Here is a 14,342-nt window from a genome sequence, read left to right on the forward strand (position 1 = left end):
CTCTCTCTCACACACACACACACACACACACCCCACCCCACCCCCCACGCACCACACTCTAACTTGCACCCCCCTCGCTGGGCAGGATGTAACTCTCACGCTGCCTGCAGCAAGGCCGGGCTTGGGCCAGAGGGGTCCCTGGCTTCCTGATGCTCGAGGACACCCCTGGTTACCAGGGTGAGAAAACGCAAGACCTCACCCAGGTACCTCTCTTGCTTTTTGAGTCCACTGGCTCAAAGGCAGGAGATTGACCATTGTTTAGTGATGGAGAAAAATGCACGAGGGAGGGGACACCTTGTGTACTCTCCACAGGCAGGTGCTGTTTTTGAGTTTTTGGTTTTACATTTTGGACTCAGTGCATGTGACGGAGTTGAGCGTTCTCCTTGTTCCACAGTGTGCCGTCCGCACAGGTCCACTGAGGCCTCTTGTTGACTTAATCAATTCACTCTGATTTTCCCCTTCTGTTCCCCCATCCCCGTTTCTGTTCCCTTTTCCACACCAAGGGCTCCCACTCTTGATGATTTAATGTATCCCTTGGATAGGGCTTTCTGGAGAAGGTTCTGAGATAGGGCATTGCATGCAGGTTGGACCAGGAGTGCTCCCAGGAGACACACTTGTGAGGAAGTGAGGATGGCAGGGCGGAACTGAAGGCGAAGCTGACCCCACTGTGACTGCGGCTGAGGACCCAGCCGAGCCCACGGAAGCTCTGGACCTGGTGGGACCCTTCAGAGTTTTCCCAAATGGCAGCAAGGGGCCATCTTTTCTAGCCCTCAGCAGCCAGCTGTGCATCACTCCCCTAGAAGGGGCGTAACCTTAGGTGAGCCAGTTCCCCTGACGGATGCAGCCTTGAGCCTCAGCACTAATACCTCCAGAAGCTGGGGGCTGGGTACATTGGCCCTGAACAGGGGTGTGAGTGGAGAACCCCATTGTCCACTGTAATGTGTAGCCTCCTAATTCACCTTCCAAAAGTTTAGTCACCCACATATGTATTCTTGAAACATATATGGGGTTCCTTTGTGTATTTAAAAAATTTACACGAATGGTACTGTGTTGTAAACCTATCCTCTCCCCCGCCAGCCATCCCAACTCCAGAGGCCTAGTCCGTTGCTTTAAGAGGATCTGTTTCATTCCTTCTTACCATTGCATCGGTTTTGTCGTTTGTAGTCACCACCATTTACCCTTCTAGTCCCTTAGTGATGGACACCCATGTGCCACCAGTACTTTGCTGCCACCATCAGCAAGGTGATGGATGTTCCGTGCTTCTGTGCAAGTTTCTCCAGGGTATGTGTACCCCACGCAGTGGCGGTGCTGGGTCGTGAGCTCCGTGCAGTCTTCTCTTCAATAAGCCCAACCAAATGGCTCTCTAAAGGAGCTGTACCCATTTTCACACTCATCAGCTTTCCTGTTTCTCCACATCCTTGTCAGCACCTAGGAGTATCAGACTTTTAAATTTTTGCTAATTTATTAGCTGTAAAGTGGTATCTTACTTTTCTTTTGTGTTTTTTCATATTATTTGTGAAATTAAGCATCACTTCAAAGGCTTGTTAACCATTAGGATTTCCCTCTCTATGAACTACTGATTTATATTCTTATACTTTGCTCATTTTTCTGTTGTCTCCTGTTTTTTCTTACTGATTTGTTGGGATTCCCCGAACGTTTGTCAGTGCAAATGTCTTCCTCCAGGTACTGCTCTTCTGCTGCCTCTGTTGATGGTGTACTTCACTGAACAGCAATCTTTTATCTGTGTTGTAAAACTCCATCCATTTTTCTCCTTATGGTGTTGCTTATGGATCTTGTTTAAAAAAAATCTTTTCCCACCTCAAGGCCACAATATGTTATCATATATTTTCTTCTATTAGTTTATGATTTTACCTTTCACATCTAGGTACTGAATCCATACAGGGTTTATTTTCTTATTCAGTCATGAAATAGATTCAAATTTATTTCACCATTTATGAAATAATTCATCTTTGTACTGTGATTTATGATGCCAGATTTATTATCTGCCAAGTTTTTGTGCACATATAAGCCTATTTCTGGACTCGCTCTTCCGTCCCACTGGCCGGTTTCTCTCTTCCCGTGTCGGTATCACGATATTGTAGTAACTCTGGCTTTGCTGTATTTCTCAGTGTCTGGAATGGTGTGTCCCTTCTTCCTGCTCTCTCGCTTTTTATAAACCAGCATTAGTGGACCTTTATTCATCCTCATAGATTTTAGAAAGTTTGTCGGCTGTTCTTCTGCCCCCTCTCCCAGCCAAATCTACTGGGATTTTGATTGGAATGAATTAAATTTACAGGTTAATTTGGAGAGAATCGACATTGTACAGAGTTAGGTTGTCCCTTCCATGAGTTCGATAGATTCTTCCATTAATTCAGGTCTTCTTTTACACTCTTTAATAGGGTTTAAAAATATACTTCAAGTCTTATATATTATTTTTTAAACTATCTTGAAATAATTTTTGTTGCTATTGTCAATGGTATCTTATTGTTGTTTGAAATTTCAATCTGGTTTTACTTATGAAAAGGAATTGTGTTTTATTTTCTGTTGGTAAGACAATTGATTGATAATTCATGCCCAAGGGGGTAAAATACCGAAAAAAAAGCAGTATTTGAGCCTCTTACCTTTTGGTGTCAAGTAATGACTGAAAATGCTTCTGTAGTCTGAGAACTACTAGTGTCTAAATACTCTACCAAAATTTTCATTTGCGGGCCATTTCCCAAAAATTGTAGACATTTAGTTGGTGCCAACATGCCTCCTGGTCCTCTTTCCTTCTGCTTCCTCTCCTTCAGAGAACTCAGTGCCTGGAATTTCCGACCGAACTGACCTGCCTGGCTTTACTTAGGTGGGTCCAACCTTGATTGCAATACTGCTGATTGGAAAGTTGGGCGAGGGCCAGAGCAGGAAAAATTGACAACTCTTCCCCAGACACCATTAAGTAATACCGTTAAGTCAGTCTCGTTTCCCAGACTGACTCAGAAGGGGATCCTGGAAGGCAGGAGGACAAAAAAAGCAGAGCCGGGCACAGACAGAGCAGCAGGGCCCACCAGCACCATCATGGACTGAGGATGCAGGGGCAGCCCTGCAGGTACCAGAGAGGTACCAGCAGGCTCGATGCGTGATCCCTCTTCTGTCTCCTTCCTTCTCTTCCATGCAGTCTTCTTAGGTTAACCATAGTGGCTCTTCATCTCACTGAGTTCAAGCAGGCAAATCCAAGAGCTATATCTCAGATTAGACTGCTTACCCCTTATGACGATGCCATGGAACATGCTTTTCACGTGCTTTGAGCAACACTTTCTTTAAGTGGTTATTCAACATCCATTATCTCATTTGATCCTCATAGCACCCCTGGAGAAAGTCAAAAGTTCAGACTTGCCTCAGATGCTCAGTGAATTATGTCAGAATCAGGCCCCAGGGTGTTCTGACTTTCCAGGTCAGGGTCCTTCCGCGCTACCATTGTTACTCATATTTGATTAATGTTCAGACCCTTTTTCAAAGAGGAAGAATAATCTGTCAGACATCTAATATGGATCTAATTTTTTGTTAGCATACTGTAACCTAAAAGGTACAAACAAAAAATAAGTATGACTTCTCAGTGTTCATAGCTTTTTACAACTAAGAATTAATTAAATGCTAAAAAAGTTCTAAAAAAAAAATTAAGTTAGCAACATCGATCCACCTTGAACCTTCGTGTCGTTTTCCTGAAGCTAAATCCCTGCTATGGAAGCACCTGCAGCCCTGACAGCTCAGTTATGAGTTCTTTTTTGTACAGTTCCCCTAGTGCATGGGCGCCCCCATCATTCTGGATTCGAATTTCTGATCCCTTCATTTGTTGGAAGCACCGTGGCACCACGTGGCCCTCACTTGCCACAGATGTATCGTCTGAGTACTGGCCCTGCCTGTGTCTTATGCCTTTTCAAAGTTGATTCCTTCATTTAAAAAAGGCAGATAACAATTCTTATTAAACCTGGCTTCCCCGCATGAACCATGGTGGAATTAACTCTTCGCATGATGCAATCAAGGGACAGAAGGACTCAATTTTGGATTTGGGGTCTTTTAAAAAATGATCAGATTTTCCTCTTTGGGGAGGAGGTATGAAGAGGAAAATAAATACTGAGGAATTCGGCTTTGCTCTGTGAAGGCCTTGTCTCCGACAAGTGGTTTATCCATTTGTTGAGATTATGAGAGGAGAACTTCCAGCAGGGAGAAAATTAAAAACCGCTTGGCACCATTTGCTGCCCTGATGAATCTCATCCAATTACTTAACAGGACATCGCTGCGTCTGCATCTTTATTATCATTGTTTTAATTTTATTATATTCTCTATTGTTTGTCACACCACTGTGAAACGTCTTTGGATTAAATTTTTTTTTTGAGCCTATCTTTTTTCATTTGGTGACCATTGATATCTTTTGCTTCTGTTTTTATAACTGAGTTCAAAAGTAATGGATTATTATTGATTTATGTATTTATTTACTATCTTCCTGGAATGTAGCATCTAAGAGGTTAGATTCTGAAAAGAACTTTAAAGGGCATCAGTTGTAGCAGGAGAGTTTCAGTTAGAAAAACAGCATAGAATTGCGTTAACTTTTGCAAAAAGTGTTGATTGCGCTTTTCTTTCGCTGACGAGTCCATTTTTTTAACATGAAGCACTGAGGCAAGATGCGCAGTTGGCATCCACTGAGAGCGAACTAGGTCTAACTGACAGAAGGCTAATTAGGCTAACTAGGAATCCCAGAGGCTAACTAGGTCTAAACTGATAGACATTCTTTCTTAATCAATTTAGACCTAGTTAGCCTCTAGATTCCAGTAAGTGCATGAAGAGATGTTTTCTCCACCCTGAGGCGGGGGGGGCCTCTCTTGTCTTCTACTTGGATTCTTCCATCTTCATGTCACTGGCAGAGATAAGAGGGTTTGGCCATACTCTCTCTGTGGCCCAGGGCCTTTGAGAATGACTGGGTCTTTCACAGCCCATCCTAGCCGGAAGAATGGGTCTGACCCTCTGACCTTGTATGGTTAAGGCTGTCTGGCATGTTACAGCTCTAGGAAGATTCTGATCTCTTAGATCTGTGAAGATTCCTATCCTCATCCAACTTGTGACACAGCCCCCTGGCCACCACTCCAACCCCTCCAGCCCAGGGAGCAGGTGTCAGATAACACATAGGAAAGCCAGTCCAATTTGAATTTTAGATTAACAATGGATGACTTTTGGTTTGAGTATGTACCAAATATTGCAGGAGATGTACCTGTGGCTCTTTTTCTCCACTCTCCTCTGCCACATGTGCCCAGACTTTGGGTCCCTTTTGGCTCCTTTTACTCTTTAAGCTTCTAACCTTCAGCAATCTTGGATTCCATACCTTTTCAGTCTCCTCACCTCCAGCCCTGAAGCTGGGCTCTCCTCTGCTCAGGGCAGCTGCTAACATAGGGTTGGGGGGCACAAGGTGAGGGGGCACAAGGTGAGGGAGCACAGGGAGACCCTGGCCCAAGCACCCCACCCCTAGTCCCTCCACCAGCTTGGCTCTGCACTTCGAGATGTGTCAGCGTCATAACTCCTACTTCCCCTCCAACACCCAGCCCTTTGGTGGCCTGGGTACCTGGAATATGACCTTGTAGGGGGAACAAGGCTCCTGCCCCTGGCCCCTGGTACGGGGGCCCTAGAGGAGAGCCAGCATGCACTTTTCTAAAGCAAGCGCGGGGGCAGGCAGAGACCCGGTGGTGGGTCTCAGGGTGGGACTGCCCGGCTGCAAGCTGGAGAGCTGGTGTGGCCAGCCTCTTGACCTTGTGACCTGTACTTGCTGGAAGGTTCTACAAAGATAGGTATCCGGTTATCCTCACTTCTGCGTTCATCCCTCCCCTTCCCTGGTCACCCTTGCTCTTTGCTGCCATGGGATTTAGGATTTCCTTTTCCTCGCACATACACTTCATTGGAGTGTATACGTGTGTGTGGTGGGTGGGTCAAAACATTTAATTTAACAAATCTTGAAAACTAACAGTTTTAATTTGGTGTGTTCTTGAGCCCAGAGGATCAGGCTGGGTGGCGAAATGACTGTGGGAGAGGATTGTTGCTTTGGGGTGAATCCATTCACCCAACTGGTGGTTTTCACCCCCTTGGCCTTCACCCCCTGCTTGGGGCTGAATTAGCTTGTTATTTTCCAACTGGGTTGTGTGTGTAGACACACCCACAGCAGCTTTGGTCCCTCCTCTCCTCCTGACAGACTGACTGCTGCCCAAGCTTGCGGCCTCTTTCTCCATGGTGACCAAACCCTGCATTTCCATTTAATCTCAGCCTCCGCCTCCCTGCAGTCGCCCCCCCGCCCGACCCCCCTAAAGCCTGGCCCATTCCTTCTCTTGTCCCCTGGGCACGCCCCTCCCTTTTTTGCGTATCTGGCGATTCTTCCTGCGTGAGGAAGGCATGTGCAGGGGTCCCGGGCTCCTCCCTTCCTCCCCCGTCTGTCCTCTTCCTTCTCCTTGTCCCTTTGCTTCAGTGCCTCCTGTAGCTTCCTCCTTTCTTAGCTCTGCGAACACATTCCTTTCCATGCCCCTCGAGCTCCCCTCCTGGCCCGGGCCTCTGGCTAGAGGATGCGGGCATGCAGGGAACAGGGCAGAGGAAGGGCCCTTCCTCCTCCCCGGCCGGCTGCTCTGTGGGGACACAGGGATTTCCTGGGGAAAGAGTCTGCGGCCCTACCTCCCTGCCCCTCTCAGCCCGAGTGGTCCAGGCCGTCAGAGTTTCTGCGGAAGGGGGCCTGGAGTCTGCGGCTGTTGGCACACCCTTGGTGCCCCAGCCAGTCCTCGCGCACAGGCCAGTTTTGCGTGCAGGTGAGCAGAAGGACCGAGTCAGAGAGCTGGCTTCTGCACCTCGTCTGGATTGAGGCGCCTGACTCATTCCATGAGATCTCAGGACGAGTTTTCAAAATTCCCTTCATATCTCCCTCTGCCCCAGGCCTGCCCATTCTAATAAGTGAGCTTTTTGCAATGGCGAAAAGGGCCTGCCTCTTAGAGAATTTTTATGTTCCAGTCCTTTTCTGGCATCCATGCATTCTTAACAAGTTATCTTACAATCATGTGATTCCGATTTTGCAGATAAACTGAGGCTCTGTGAAATTAAACATAATTACCCAATATTCCAATAAGGACTAGCCGGGGGAGGGGGCAGGTGCTGGGACGAGGACCCGGCTGATAGCTCTAGTTCACTGCACCTTCTTTCTTTAGTGCTCTGAGAGGGAGCGGGCAGGGGAGAAGGCTGCACCTGCGGCACAAGGCACAGGTGTTAATAGGAGGGTGACCGGCAATGTTCCCCCCATTGCCACGCCCCCGCGTGCCTGGTTTACATGGTTATACAGCAGTTCTTGTTAATGCTTTATAGACGTTTTAGTTATGTCTGCCCCATATGTGTGTCTAAGTCTTTCCTGGACTCTGAGCATCTGGTGAGCATTTCCCACTGCAGGACGCCACTCCCTCCACCCACCCTGGGTCCGCAAGGCTTCCTCACACCGTCCCTGGGGTGTCTGACTTAGGGCCCTGCAAGTGACATGGGAAAGCGGTGCTGGACACTGTCTACACGGGGCAGGTAGCAACCCAGCTTACTCTCTTGCTTCCCCCTCTTCCTGTTACGCATCGGCCAAGCTTTGCAGGCTCCTTGTTAGCCTCTGTGAGGAAATTAAAGTCCCAATAATCAAATCAAGCCTTGTAAAATTCCCTAGAAGCAGCTCCAGAGCACCAAGGAGCCCGCAAACCCCAGACCCAAATCCATGTCAAATTTCATAGATATAATTTAAGCAGGGATCAAAAACCACACTAACCTAGTAACCAAGGCTGTTCAAAATGCAGAGTTTATAGTCCGTCTGCCTCTCTGCTTCAGGGAGCCTGTATTAAATTCATTGCAAAGTAAAACAAATAAACCCAGGCTGAAGCAGGATGGAAATCTGCATACTCGTCAGAGAATTAGCAGCCCTCTCCGGTTAGGAAGGCTGCCTCTCAATTTGCATCTCTAAGGAGTTGTGACTGGGCTGGGGGCTGGGAGGTTCAGGGCTGGATCGAGACTCGCTGCAGGACTGCCCCCTGCTGGCAGGTTGCTAAATGGCAACCTTTTGACCTTTGTGGTGGATGCTGAGGGCTAGAGGTGAGGGCAGAGGTGGGAGCTAGGCTGGGTGGAGGCAGCTGAAAAGAGAATCTGCAGCTGAAATATTTGTTGGGAAGGTGTGGAAGTGGAAGAGCAGGTGGCAGAGAGAGGAGAGGGGCTGATGAAGAGACTCTTACTTCTAAATTGAAGACTTGGGGATGGGAGAGCCAGGAACTTGAGAGGCCTTGGGAGAGGTGGAGATGGAGAGTTAGAATTATTGCTTCAGTAGTACAAGCCAGGAGCCTGCAGACTTTCTTGACTCCTCTCCGTCTTCTCCCTCTCCCTGGCTCTCCACAACCCGTGGATCACAAAGCCCAGAAAACTGGCGTTGTACGCTTGGCTGTTGACTGCCAGGAACGTGCGGTTGTGTGGAGGTGGGGGAGATGCAGGGGCTGGGGGGTGCTGTGCCTGGGCCTCAGGGCCGGGACTAGGGCTGCCCCACACTCACAGGGCTGTGCCTGCTAAGTTTGCTTGTTTGTGGATACAGTGGTGAAATGAGATGACCTCTAAGGTTCCTTTCACTTCTAAAGTTCTCTAATTCTCTGCCTCTGTGTCCAGGGATTCATGATGTTCTCCGAGGAGCCCAGCCACCCCCGTAAGATATTCCCATCATCCTTCATGACTGGCTCCAATGGCACCTTCTTCACAGTGATGCCTCCTCTGACCCTGTAGGCAGAGACGGGCTGCCTTCTTTATAATGCTCTATGGATAGGAGCACGTGTACTGATAGACACATACAATCACACTGTGATAATTTGCTGTATTTATTTATACATCAGCCCCACACCCTAGATTTTAAAGTCCTTGAGCCCCTTACATGAGAGCAAGGGGCAGGTGAGTGTCGTGGTCATTCTCAGTATTTACCTGTTCCTCTTTTCCCAGCCCAGTGCTTGAAACAGTAGGTTCTGTCTAAGTATTTGTTAAATGAATGGAAGAGTGAATGAATAAATGAAGGGGGCGCAAGATGATGAAGGTTTGGTTGTGTGGACCCAGAGACCTGGGTGTCACCCCAATTTCCTATTTCTCTCCATCTCCCTCTCTCTTCTTCTTCAACTGCTCCATGGTAACTCTAGCTGGTCTACTTCCTGAGTAACTCTCAAGCCATCTGTCTCTTCTCCATTCCCTCCAGAGGTTCAGAACACAGACTCTGGAGTCAGAAAGACACCCAGCACTTAAATTAGCCACGGGAACTATCTGAGTCCCAGTTTCTCTGTCCCTTTTTTCCCTGAAGACAATATAGCTTTGTGGTTGAGTATGGACACCCGAGCTAGATGGCCCTGGTTTTAATCCTGCCTTCTCCATTTAGCTGAGCAGCCCCGGGCAAGTGTCTTAATCTCTCTGTGCTCAGTTTCCTCATCCATAAACCAAAGTTAATAGAATCAATTTTGGTTGTTCTGAGGATTAAGAGAACTAATACACATAAAGCCCTTAAAACATTGCCTTGTACGCGGTGAGCCTTAGCAAACTCAATAAGCACTAGTGAGTATTAGCAAAAAGCAAAGAATTTTGCAGAATTGAAGGCAAGCACCTGAAGAGACTGTCCCAGATGATGCTCTGAAAGGCAGGGAGGAAGCTCATAGACAAAAAACAAAGTATTTCCAAGAGGAACATTTGCAGACATACCAAAGAAAGATGTCACTGGCTGAGGTGGCAGGAAACGCTGACCACTTCTTTGTGCCTGCAGAACCCAAGCTGGTGTTTTTTCAGCAGAATCAGGAGTATCAATGGGGTGAGTCCAAAGTTTTGAAAGGTAGAGCAGCTTCTGGGCCTCCAAGACCTTCAGGGGCTTGTGTTCTCATGAAACCTCCCTGAGCTAGTGCCCCTGACCGCCTCAGCCTCCTCTGACCCTCCAGGCTCCATCGGTGCAGGTGTCCTGCCCTGGGCACCCTTCCCCCTCTTCCCATGCTAATCCTTCTGACCCTTTAGATGGCAGGCCCTCTGGTTACCTTCCCTCGTCCCTGCCACCCCCTACCCACAACGTGTTAGTCTGCCTGGGCAGCTATAACAAAATGCCACAGCACAGGTGGCCTCAGCGACAGAGCTTTATTTTCTCATGGGTCTGGAGGCTGCAAGTCCTGAAGCAGGTGGCAGTGGGGCTGTTTCGGAGGATTGTCTCTGGCCTGCAGGCATTCTCACGTGGCCTCTTCTCTGTGCATGCGTGGGGAGAGAGCTCTGCTATCTCTCACTCTTCTTACAAGGACGCCAGTCCTGTGGGATGAGGGGCCCACTCTCATGACTTCGTTCACCCTTATTACTTCCCTAGACGCCCTGTCTCCAAACACAGTCACACTGGGGGTAAGGGCTTCCATGTGTGAATCTAGGGGGGACACAATTCAGTCCATAACATCCCACCAGACCCTAAGCTCCGTGAGGGTAGGGCCTTGTCTATTGCTTGTGTGTGGGTTCCTTAGCTGGGTCCTCACCCCGCCTCCTTGTGATTCTCTGTAATTTCTACGGTATTGCTCATAGCAAGGGCTCAATAAATATCTGTTGAGATGAATGAATACATTTATCAGTTACTTCTGATGCCATTAGGAGCTTTAGAAACATAGGCATTTAGATGTGGTCTAGTTTAGGTTGCCCACGGGAGGATGGATCCTTGCTAGTTAGTGACTGCAAGTCGGAGTCTCCATACCTCCTTCTACTCTGAGTCCAGTGCTCTTTTCACAGGAAGAAGAGTTGTCAGAGATCTGTATAAAACTGGTGATTCCTTACAAATCCTTGCCTGAAGTTTCCTTGCTGAAAAAGGTCTTCGGTATTTCACGGACAAACAAAAATTCTTTCTCACTTTGTCTCTCCTGCATACGGACTTGTTTCTTCTCGTCTGATCATCTGTGAAGCACTTGAAATGCTTTTCCTCTCTCCCCTGTCTGCTTAGAGACAGCGGAACCGATCTGGGTTGGAGCGGGGACTTCCTCACCGCAGGTTTGATTCCAAGCCCAGGTGTGTGGTTCTTTGGATGCCTCCTCCTCTGTTAATGGATTTTGTTAACTGTTTGTCATTTGCTTATGCAAATCTACCTCTTTCTGCATTAAAATGAACCCAATTATAAAGTGAAATTTCATAATTAAACCACTTAGTGAAGGACATTAAGGGACCAGAAGGAATTGATTTGTAAAAATTTCAGCGATAATTACAAAGCGTTTCTGAAATGTGACTAAGTTCTAGGTTTTCCTTTAAACACACAGAGATACGTGCACATTTTCATGTACTCACTGCACATACACAGGCACATATTTTCACACACCTGTTTTCCATCTTCTCACCATGGGACTTGTTCTTGCTCCTTCTCTGGGTCTAAATTTTCCCCAAATAGAGGAAATTCCACCAGCCATCAGATCATGTCTGCAGAGTTCTTGGAAACTTTCCAAAAGAAATGGCCACTGAGCTGAGGAAGCTGGGGTGGGCAGGAAAATAGAAGAAGGTGTAATGGTTTTAATAAAGTCTCTTTGCCATCTTGGTGATGGATTGATATATTTTGGCATTTGCTTCCCCGCTCTGCTGTAATCAATACCAGTTATAGACAGAGGAGCAGGAAAGGGTGGGGATGTGGGATGGGGCAGTATTGATTGGTCTTTACAGGAAAGAGCCTGGCCTGATGACTGCAGTACTGTGGCCACCAGGAACTAGACCTCACTGTCCCAGGGAGAGGCTCCCTTTCCGTACACTCATCCAGACAGCGGGGCATGGAGTCCAGGAACGTGGGGATGGATGAGGCTAGATGAACATCCACCTGGAAAATTACCCTTTCCGGTGTTTGAGGGAGCCAGTCACATTGACCTTCCTCATCTTGCTCACAGTTTGAGGGTGGAAATCAGTTTCCTGGGCCAGTCCTGGGCAGGAGGGTGGGGAGGGGCTTTGAGCATAAGAGCGTGATGTTGTGCTGATGCTTTCAGGCTGCACCTATATCGGGGGTGAATCCAGCTCACAGGGCAGCATGTTGCGTGCTCAGGCAGAAGGAGGTAGGAGTGACTTTAGAACAGACTCTGGAGCCTGATTGCTCAGCTGCCCTGCTACTCATTTTGTGACCTTGGATGGGTTAATTAACCTTTCTTTGTCTTGATTCCCCCATCAGTAAAATGGAGATGGAGATAACAGTACCTCTTTCCTGGGGCTGCTACGATAGTTACTAGAGTTCATACACGTTAAGAACTTGGAACGGTTCCATCATATAGTAAATGCTATGTACGTGTTATTATTATCTGATGGTGGTGGATACCTGGGCTGGCATCCATGATTTATGGGTGGAAACTTAAGGGTACAAGTTTCTCTTATCAAACCGGGTCATCACAGCATTCGCTTTCTGCTGAGGGAACACAGGGCTCAGGACTCTGCATGTGTTAAATAATTCTCTTAGTACATCAGCCCATTAGCTACAGGATTTCTCAACCCTTTTTAGATTAATTTTTTTATAAAAGCTTAAAAAAAAAAAAGCAGGCCAGGTGCAGATACACGGAAATAAGGATAAGTTGGATTGGGAATGGTAGCTTCAGAGCCCAACAAGTCCAGCCCAGACAGGGATGTGTTTGTTCAACAAACATCGAATTCCCACCATGTTTCAACTGATGTGACGATTTCCATGTGTGGACGTGAACTCAGTGTTGATACACTCAGATGTGTAATCACCCCTCTGCAACGCCGTGGAGATCCTGCTAGAACAATGCTCTCAAAACAGAAAATTGTTTTTTTTTTAAAAAACATTTGCCACTTAATATTTTTGTTGGAAATGTATTCATTTTTGAAGTACAGCTTTATTTTCTTTTACAGACATGGGTGAATTTTCAGTTTTGGCACATGAAGTGTTTTGGGGGCTTATTTTTTTCCAACTATAGCCTGGACATCATGACTAATAGAAGTTGGCAGATTGGCAAGCAGGGACTAAGGAACCCCAGCTACAGGCTCCCATTCCAGACTCCTAAACGGCGAGAACCAGAAGGGACCCTTGAGCAATTCTAGTATGCTTGTTCATTTTAAAGATGAGCCCAGAAAGGTGTCACAGCTCCTGGAGCCTGGTCTTTTGATTCTAAGCCTGGTGCTATTCCACACACCAGGAGCTTGTAGTTGGTACCTCCCGGCTCTGCATCAGCCCTTTCCCTTTTCCAAGTCTCCTTCTGTTCTCAGCTTTGTCTGTTTCATAATTCAGTTCAAGTGCATGAAAATGCACTAAATACCTATTTGGTGCCAAGCACTGTGTTAGGTCCAGGATACAAAACTAAGATGTGGATCTCACCAAGGAGACTGATGGAGATTATATTATTGTACCCAATTATCTGGTGCTTTGTACCCAATTATCTGCTACCTCTCCCTGTGAGAGCGTTACACTCATCTGCACCATTGACATCAGACTTGGGCACGTGACTTGCTTTGGCCAGTGAAATTTGAGCAGAAGTGATTCAGGCACATCTTGTGGTCCCACTCACATTTTCTCTCTTCTGTGTTCCAAAAAAGTGGCATGTCCAGAGCCACGGCCAACACATAAGGTGATGAGGAGTTAAGTGTTTATGCAGTGAGTGACTGAGATTCTGTGGTTACTTATCCTGCTGTGTGACCAGCACAGGCTGATGACTGTAGGGAGGATCACAGGTTAGTTGGAGAGTTGGCTTATTTCCAACTGAAACACAGGGTGATGGATGCTTTGCTGGATGGATACACAGGAGATTCAAAGAGGCCAAAGAGGAAAAAAGAACTCTCTGGGGAGGAGGCATCAGGAAAGACTTTCTAGAAGAGGCAGTGGCTTAGAAGAGTTTGAAAGGTTGAAGAGAAGTTCACCATGTTAGGGACTTGGGAGGATTGTTTATTGCGGCATTCTAGTCAGAAAGACCAGCAGGCAGGGGCATGACATATCATGATACGTCTGAGACTTGCCTGTAATGTCCACAGCTGTGGGCCAGGATCAGATTTCTTCATCTTTGGAGCCTATTGGCCACCAACAACTGTGTTAGGCACCCAAAGGGAATATGCAGACATGCAGATAAAAATGCATCATTTATTTTGATCAGAGCTTTGGCCCCAAATTATCATCTGATCTCATACCCTGAGGATCTGAGCTGAACTGTGCGGGAGCCATAGAGGCCCTTCTCCAAACGTTTAACTTTTATTTTAATCAAAGATTACATATACATAGTGTGGAAACCAACAGTTGCCTTGTTTCATTCCTTCACACTCCCAGATCAACCACTCTCAGCTCTTAGAGCTCATTTCTCTGTTGTATATGTTGCCACGTTTTA

Source organism: Camelus dromedarius, chromosome 34, assembly GCF_036321535.1.
Source record: "Camelus dromedarius isolate mCamDro1 chromosome 34, mCamDro1.pat, whole genome shotgun sequence".
Lineage (NCBI taxonomy): Eukaryota > Metazoa > Chordata > Mammalia > Artiodactyla > Camelidae > Camelus > Camelus dromedarius.